An 8,945-nucleotide genomic window follows, 5' to 3' on the forward strand; every position below is an offset into this window, starting at 1 on the left:
ATCAGAGCCAAGGAAGGGGAGAATTGTTTTGATATAGAGTGTAGATTTTGAGAAGGCGGAACATTAGTTATTCAGTTAAGCGATAAAAAAAAAAAAAGGGCCGTTATGACATAAATGAAACCGAAATGGCTGTATTTTACTTTCTGTATATGGTAAGAGATATATATAAAATAAAGAATTATAAAAAAAAAAAAGATAATGGTCTGGTATGGATTTTTGGGGGGAACCCCACGCCATTTTTTTTAAATTGGCGCAGGGTTCCCCTTAAAATCCATACCAGACCTGAAGGGCCTGGTAATGGAATTTGGGGGGACCCCCATGCATTTTTTTTTTTGGTTTGCGGTTCCCCTTAATATTCATACCAGACCCAAGGGGCCTGGTAATGGACTGGGGGGGGGGACCCATTTTTTTCCAATGACTTTTATCTGTATTCCTGGGACCCGACAATTCATGAATAGCCGCAAGTAGTTTTAAATTACTTTTTTTCCTTTAGAAATGTCATTTTGTGCAGGGACTTTTCGAAGCACGGGAAACATGCGCTACTTTACAGGCATACTAAAGACACCCCTCAGGTACGAAATTTAAAGGAATATTTCACTTTTATTGTTTCACTTTAAGCATTATTAAAATCACTGCTCCTGAAAAAACAATTGTTTTAAAAAAACATTTTGCATTGATACATGTCCCCTGGGGCAGGACCCGGGTCCCTAAACACTTTTTATGACAATAACTTGCATATTGACCTTTAAAATTAGCACTTTTGATTTCTCCCATAGACTTTTAAAGGGTGTACCGCGGCTTTCGAATTTGCCACGAACACCTCAAATTGTTCGCTATTCGGCGAAAAAGGGCGAACATCCAATGTCCCTTGGGGCAGGACCCAGGTCCCCAAACACCTTTTATGACAATAACTTTGATATTAACCTTTAAAATTAGCACTTTTGATTTTTCATGTTCGTGTCCCATAGACTTTAACGGTGTTCGAACAAATTTTTTGCCTGTTCGGGGGCTGTTCGGCTCATCCCTGCTCTCAACTGCCCCTCATATAGATGGACTATCCCTCTTTTGGGACCAAACCCCTCTGTCCCCATTTCTTCTTAGTTGTCTTTCTTTACAATGTATAATGCTCTATAAAAAAAAGTATATCTAAAACATAGAATAAACCCTAATAATGACAGCTCTTTTTTCCCCGTTCTGGTTTTATTATAATACCATTTAAGAGTTTTGTTATATCTGCTTCATAAAAAAAAACTGTTGATCCAGTTAGGAATCTTTTGAGCTGATAGTCTATTACTGGCAGGTAGTAAGCTAAAACAGGAAGTGAGATAAAATCCCTCCATAGTGAGGAAATTCATGGTTGTCACCAGTGTTTCACTGTTCTATTACTGTTCTGAGGACAATCCAAAATGTGGGATTTTCTTTTACTTTCACTTTTGGTTATCAGGGGCACAGACAGCAATAAAAACCTGAATCCAATTCCATCCTATCCAAAACTATAAAAAGTTTTTTGTTTAGTTATACTTGTATCTAATGTCAATAGTGTTATATGTCACTCACTACACTTTGTTTTCCATCCATGTATTATTTACCTTTGCTATTTTGAAAAGCACATATAAAGAAAAATAGTGGTGGAAAAAAAAATGGATGGGTTTTAGCCTTTTGCTTTTTTTATTTGCTTTTTAATTCTTCATTGTCCATGTAACTGGGGCCGTGCTGGGGGGACATCTCTTTTCCTCATGGTGGGAGGTATGCATAGTGATGACTACACCAGTAGAAAATGTTCACTTGGTGAATAGGTGAAGCTGTTTAATTATCAAACTGATATGTGTATAGTAAAATCCCATGTTGTAGTTCTTCTGTGTAGGAGACAGGTATTCAATGTGAGCAGGCCCGGATTTCCCACAAGGCCACCAAGGCCGGGCCTTGGGGCGGCAGGGTGCAGAGGGGCGGCAGTGGCATGGAAACCCCCGACGGCTAGTTAAGGGCGGTAAGTTGCTTTCTGGAATCCGCTCGCTCGTTAACAAGTGATTTTGGCGATGTCGCCGCAATCACTTGTAAAATGTGTGCTGCCATCCGTCCTCCCCTCCCCCCCTACATACCTCTCTCTACTGGCTCTGTCTTCGGGACTCTGTCCTCCCCCAGGCCACCGATTTTGTCTCCTGTGACTGTCCCTGCCACCGATGTGCACAGTGAGAGGGGTGAGCTGTGCTTTTCCCATCTCAGCTGTGACAGGAGTTCTAGCACAGTGCTAGGACTCCTGTTTTGGAGGTGACAGGGTCAATAAAGAGAACCTGTCACCTCCAATTGCTATCATACAGGGAATTGCTTTCTCCTGTGTGATAGCATTTAAAGCGGATGTGCCATGGGAAAATAATATTAAAAGCCAGCAGCTACGAATACTGCAGCTGCTGACTTTTAATATTAGGACACTTACCTGTCCTGGAGTCCAGCGCCGATCGCAGCAGAGGACGAGCGATTGCTTGTCTCTCTGCTGCTCCCCCCGCCATCCACGCTGAGGGAACCAGGAAGTGAAGCGCTGCGGCTTCACTGCCCGGTTCCCTACGGCGCATGCGCGAGTCGCGCCGCGCCCGCCGATTGGCTCCCGCTGTGTGCTGGGAGCCGAGTGTTCCCAGCACACAACGGGGGGGGGGGGGGCGACGGGATGTGACGGAATGCCCGTCTTTTGCCCGAGAATGCCGGGCCGGAAGTGGGTGCAGATACCTGTCTTTAGACAGGTATCTGCACCCCCCTCCCCCCTGAAAGGTGTCAAATGTGACACCGGAGGGGGGGAGGGTTCCGATCAGCGGGACTTCACTTTAGGGTGGAGAACCGCTTTAAGTTAAGTGAAAAAAAATGATAAAAAAAAAATAAGAAATAATAATTAAATTATAAAAATAAAATAAAAAATTAAAAAGTGAAGAATAAGAAAAATAATATTAAAATAAATAAGAAAATTACACAAAAATAAATGTGATAAACCGCACATAAAATGAATGGGAATGTACATCCTCTCTTCCTGCATTTTGTTCAGCCTCACAGCTGCACTCTATAAAGGTGTTTGCCTCAGAACTTAGTAAATGAGGGTAACTTCTGCTGACTTCCATCATCCAATCATTTGCAAAAATGCTGTTTTTTGGGGGGTTTTTTTGCATTTGATTGGGTATTCTTTGCAAAGTGAAGCTTCACCAGCAGTTTACTAAGCTCTGGTGCAAATGTCCTTGTGGAGTGCAACAGTACTTGCAAAGTTCACAGGCTATTTGCCTTTAGTAAATCTACCCCACTGTGTGAACATCACCTGCCTCTAGTAAAGCATCGGGGCTGTTTATACAGAGACTCCGAGAGAATCATTTTCACTTTGCAAAATGAAAGTTCACCTAGCTGAAGCTGTGTTCAGTCATTGAATTGTCTCAGTTTTGATCTCCCTAAATTAGGTATTGGAGGCAAATACCTTCATGTTATTCCTTTAGCTCTATTGACTCGCATAACTGAACATTCTCTGCTCCTCTAGTAAATCATCCCCCTGTCTGTCTGGTCCTATCAGTCAGGGAGCACAGCACCGGTTATTACCTTCTGATATATGGTCCTATAGGTAGGGGGGCACAGCACCCAATATTACCTCTCTGTGTACAGCTCCTAAAATCTGCTACCTATGGCCGATCCTATCAGTCAGGGAGCACAGCACTTGTTACCTTCTGAATACTTTTTTTCTACTATCTCCTCTATACTACAACCTTCACTGTCTCCTCTCCATGGCCGGTCCTATCAGTCAAGGAGCACAGCAGCCACATGAGTCCCAGATCTGTATTACCTTCCTCCATGTGTCCCGCAGTCCCCTGTGGCTGTCATCCTCCTTCGCTGTCACACTGACTGCCGATCACTCTCCGCGCTTCCTGCTAGAGCTCAGCCTGTCCCCACCCCCGACATATCCACCCCCCCTGTATAGCCCGATCATAGCTTTGTATGATTGCAATGTACACCCCTCCCCCCCATGGGAGCAGATCAGGACATCTCCCGGGACAGAGCTGGGGGTGCAAGGACACGTACATCTATTCCGGATACTGTATAGTGCACCCCCGATGTGTCTGTAGAATACAATGTATGGGGGGGGGGGGGGGGGTGCAATGAATGTCCTTCTGCCTTTACCAAATCAGCGAGTTTTTGGAGGATGATTAGTACCCCCCTTAGTACACGGGGGGGGGGGGGGGTACTAAGTTAGAGGGGTAAATATGCCATCCAGTTTGCAGTGGAAGTTGCACTTTGTAGGGAACTTTCACTTTACTTTCTTTCCAATCAGGTGCAAAAAAGGAAACCGCATTTTATCTTGCAGGTGATTGGATGATGGAAGTCAGCAGAGCCCCCCTTATTTACCAAGTTCTGGGGGGACTTTCCTACGATTAGTGAATGGGGCGATTCCTATTGGTAAATGGAGCCCCCGATCTGCAGTACGATGTCCTCTGTGTGTATATGAATCTGTGTGATCGGATCCGATCATCCTCACTCCATGTGCGAGTATTGGGGTGCACATCTCATCATACCCCCCATCACAATGGCAGATTATTCCCCCCCCCCCCCCCCCCCCATAGCACCTCCACCGGCCGACCTCTGCTGTTCTGGGACATGTAGTTCCTCTTCACCGATCAATCCAGTGTAAGGATGGCCGTGTGATCGGCGTAATGATTTCAGGATCTGATTGCGTAATAACGTGAGCTCTGTAGATGTATATCGCGGTCACGGAGGCTCCGATGTGACGATCCGCCTGGATAATTAGTACATAATGAGGTGATCGATCCCGGTGTGCCCCTCTGTGGAGTCCTGTGCCCGATCCCGGGACACCCGGCTCTGTCATACCGATAATAGCCGAGTGTCCGCCGATCGGGACCATACTGTGTCATGTAACCCTTTCTTTGTCTGCTGGTTCTGCAATGTGCTGATCGATCCTGGTTATGTTTTCATGTCACGACAGGTTTATATTATTACCATTATATGGTTTACGAATTATATGATATATAAGTATATGGCAGGTGCCCAACCCCCACTGTCCTCATTTCAGGGACTGGAACCAACCTCTGCCCTTCTATATGGATTATATGATATATAGACTATCTGATGTATAGTTTATATGATTTATGAATTGCATGATGTTTGAATTATATGATGTATGGATTATCTGATATATAGATTATATGATGTATGAATTATATGATTTATGAAATATGTGATGTATGGATTATGTGATCTATGGATTATATGATGTATGGATTATATGATTTATGAATTATATGATGTATGGATTATGTGATATATAGATTATATGATGTATGGATTATATGATGTATGGATTATCTGATGTATAGATTATATGATGTATGGATTATATGATGTATGGATTATATGATGTATGGATTATATGATATATAGATTATATGATGTATGGATTATATGATGTATGGATTATATGATGTATGGATTATATGATGTATGGATTATATGATGTATGGATTATATGATGTATGGATTATATGATGTATGAATTATATGATGTATGGATTATATGATGTATGGATTTTATGATGTATGGATTATATGATGTATGAATTATATGATGCATGGATTATATGATGTATGGATTATATGATGTATGGATTATATGATGTATGGATTATATGATGTATGGATTATATGATGTATGAATTATATGATGTATGGATTATATGATGTATGGATTATATGATGTATGGATTATATATATATATGGATTATATGATGTATGGATTATATGATATATAGACTATATGATGTATGGATTATATGATATATAGACTATATGATGTATGGATTATATGATGTATGAATTATATGATGTATGGTTTATCTGCAAAACTCCACTCTCCGCAATCTTCTACCAGCTTTTATCCAACTTCTACATGACTGCATTTGGCATCTTAAAAATTGTTCTTAAAAGAAAGGTAAAGCTAACAAATCATATGTGGGTTTCATCTATTTTCTATCATTTTTCCAGGTTCCCTGACCCGGGGAGGGAGATGTCATTGTCAGGGGTCCTTTGTCTACAGTTTGTATTACAATGTGTTCCTCTCTTTCATCTGAGAAATCAGGTTTGTGTGATTCCTTCTGTATTGAATTGTATTGTAGTTGTACTGTCTGCACAAACTGTTGGCACTATATAAATCCTGTATAACAACGTGTGCAGCAATGGCAGCTACAAATAGTGTGACATGCGATCTGCTGATCCTCATACAGGTGTAATTCCATCACACCCAGTAAATCCCAGTACACAGGTGAGGACAACACACACACACACACACACACAGGCACCTGTCATCTCCATCCCCTTCCCTCCAGGCAGAATAACTGCAGAATTTTGAGCCTGTATGAAAATCACCTTGGTGCATTTTCCTGCACCTTCACCCAGCTTTATTGTCACAAACAATGCTGGGGATTCTCAGTTATTTTATTGGGAGGTGTGTGGCCATTCTTACAATTGGGGGAGTCAATACTGCCTAGTCTTCAGTAGTGGGGTACAGACAAGGAAATCTGGGTATGCTGTAATGATGAATGTAGTATGAATATAATGTTGTGTTTAGGCTGATATAAGCTACTTTCTGTTGTCATTTGTGGAAATGTACAAAAAGAGTAAAATCTATGAAATAAAAATGACTTTCACAGTGTCCAAGGATACATTTTTTTGTCTGGTTTTGGGCAAAAAAAAGGGAAAATAAAAACTAGTAGAGAAGTAACGTTGTTGTGTAATTTAGCTTTGTTATTGTTGTTGCAGTGGCTCTTCTTTTGCCTCTCGTTCTCTTTCCATTATGACAAGTTTGGAGGGAATGTGGTTGTGCCAACCTGAACACAGCTTTTATTTCTGATTGTGTCTCATGCTGTCTGACTGACTGTACTGTCAGCATTTCAAAAACATTTATTGAATACATTTGGAATTTTTAATTTTTTTTACTTTTTCTGCATCTGATGTATGTGCAATGGATCATTTATTGAGTTTTTTTTATTACATCAGTATGAAAATAAATAAAAAATAAATAGTAACATTTGCCTAAAATATCAGTATATATTTTTGGATTGTAATTTAGACTGTTCAGTGTCCTAAACAACTTAGTGATTTTTGTTTTTATATGGTCACTTAAAGTGTTAAATTATGTTGACTTTTTTTTTTTTTTTATCTCATGAATGGGATTAGACATTTTACAACAGATGCAAAGCAGTGAATAAAATGACTGTTTTTGCAAAGGGACCCCTTGTACTTATACAGGACACACTGGGGTTATTTACTAAAACTGGAGAGTGCAAATGTTGGTGCAGCTATTAATAGAAACCAATCAGCTTCCAGTTTATTTGTTAAAGCTTATGTGAACAAGCTGACGTTAGAAGCTGATTGGCTGCCATGCACCGCTGCACCAGATTCTACAATTTTAGTAAATCAACCCCACAGTATTTTTCCCTCACACCTTATTATTTTTCAAATTTACTTAGGAAGTCTCTATATAAAAAAAATATTTATGTATTATATGCATATGATTTTTTCTTTCTTTTTTTTCATTTTGTGGTCAGCTATGTATGTGTATCATCAGAGACGGCGTATTCGATGTAGCAGGAAGTGATATTGTGTTCTTTCCTTTTAATATTTATATCCAGCTTTATTTGCTATCCAAACACTGACACACTAAAACAACTTTGCTAATACAGACCGAAAGAAATGACACAGGAGAGGAAAGTGAAAATGAAACTATGGCTGAAAATAGATTGTTTTTAAATCAACTAAGAATGCTAATTTTAACATATACAAAATATATAAGGAATAAATGATAAAAAAAAAAAAAAGGAAATGAAAAATGTAAAAATCAATGCAAAATATTAAAATTTAAATTCCTTGTTTGATTATTTGGAATAATTAGTTGCAAGAGAAAATATGAAATACATGCCAGTCAGTCACATTTCTCTGTTTCTTTTGTTTGCTGACCTAAGAAAGTCGTATTAATGTGATCCTAATTCCTGACCAATTATGACCCTCTTCAGGAGTGTACTATATATACACAATATGAGCTTGGAAACAAGACGAAGGACGGCATAAGTAAATAAATTATAATCAACAAGGAGTGGTAGGTACATTCACAATTGTTTCTCCTGTCGCTTACGGAAACTCGTAGAACAATCCCTGCAGAAAGTGTAGAGTGAATTGATTATTCACTTTTCATATGAAACCTTTAGGGCAGAAATGTATACAATCATGTTCTGTTTCAAAAGATTTATAGTAATAAATACCAGGAAATACAATTCCAATCATAGGAAATGTACACATTTATGTTTAGCTAGAACCCTGATGAGAATAAATTTTTTTTTCTTAGAATTAACAGAAAAACATCCATCCCCTTACTATATAATAATAATATTATTATTATAATAATAATAATAATAATAATAATAATAATAATAATACTAGTAGTAATAATAATAATAATAATAATAATAATAATACAATATGTATTTAAATTAAATAGGCTGGTGGAGGATGATGTGCATAATGTCTGAATGTACCAATAAGCTGATACTTGAACTGTAGGAATAGTTTTGTGAGCAGTGAATTTTTTTTCTTCTTCTTTTTTCTATGTGCTTTGCTGTATTTTTTTTTCTGTTTTTGTTTCAATAAACATCTTTGATTTAAAAATAAATAAATAGGTACTTTCCTTAAATCATAATTTAATTAAGTATGCATCCTTTCTATTCTGACAGCTCTTTGCACATTCATCCACTAAGAACAGCTTTGTACATCCACACAACTTGTGGAAGTTTAAATATTCACAAATATTCTGCCACTTCCAACCAAACATGCTTACTGCAAACCTCCACAAATGACCAGGTAGTGCATGGGTTAGGATACTTGTGGAATAAAAGAATTGCAACATTAAACGTAGACT

The 8,945-nt window shown here is 38.9% G+C and overlaps 1 protein-coding gene across 1 annotated transcript in view; it reads right to left on the bottom strand.

Moving 5' to 3' along the window:
* BCL2L11 (BCL2 like 11) overlaps positions 1–3,882 on the bottom strand; it is a 38,131-nt gene extending 34,249 nt beyond the window's left edge. The window contains exon 1 of the mRNA XM_040351093.1: positions 3,809–3,882. The gene's annotated coding sequence lies outside the window, so the exon portion shown is untranslated. The remainder of the gene's footprint in view (positions 1–3,808) is intronic.
* Between the last annotated feature and the right edge of the window lie 5,063 nt (positions 3,883–8,945).

The sequence above is a fragment of the Rana temporaria genome, chromosome 4 (genome assembly GCF_905171775.1).
Source record: "Rana temporaria chromosome 4, aRanTem1.1, whole genome shotgun sequence".
Lineage (NCBI taxonomy): Eukaryota > Metazoa > Chordata > Amphibia > Anura > Ranidae > Rana > Rana temporaria.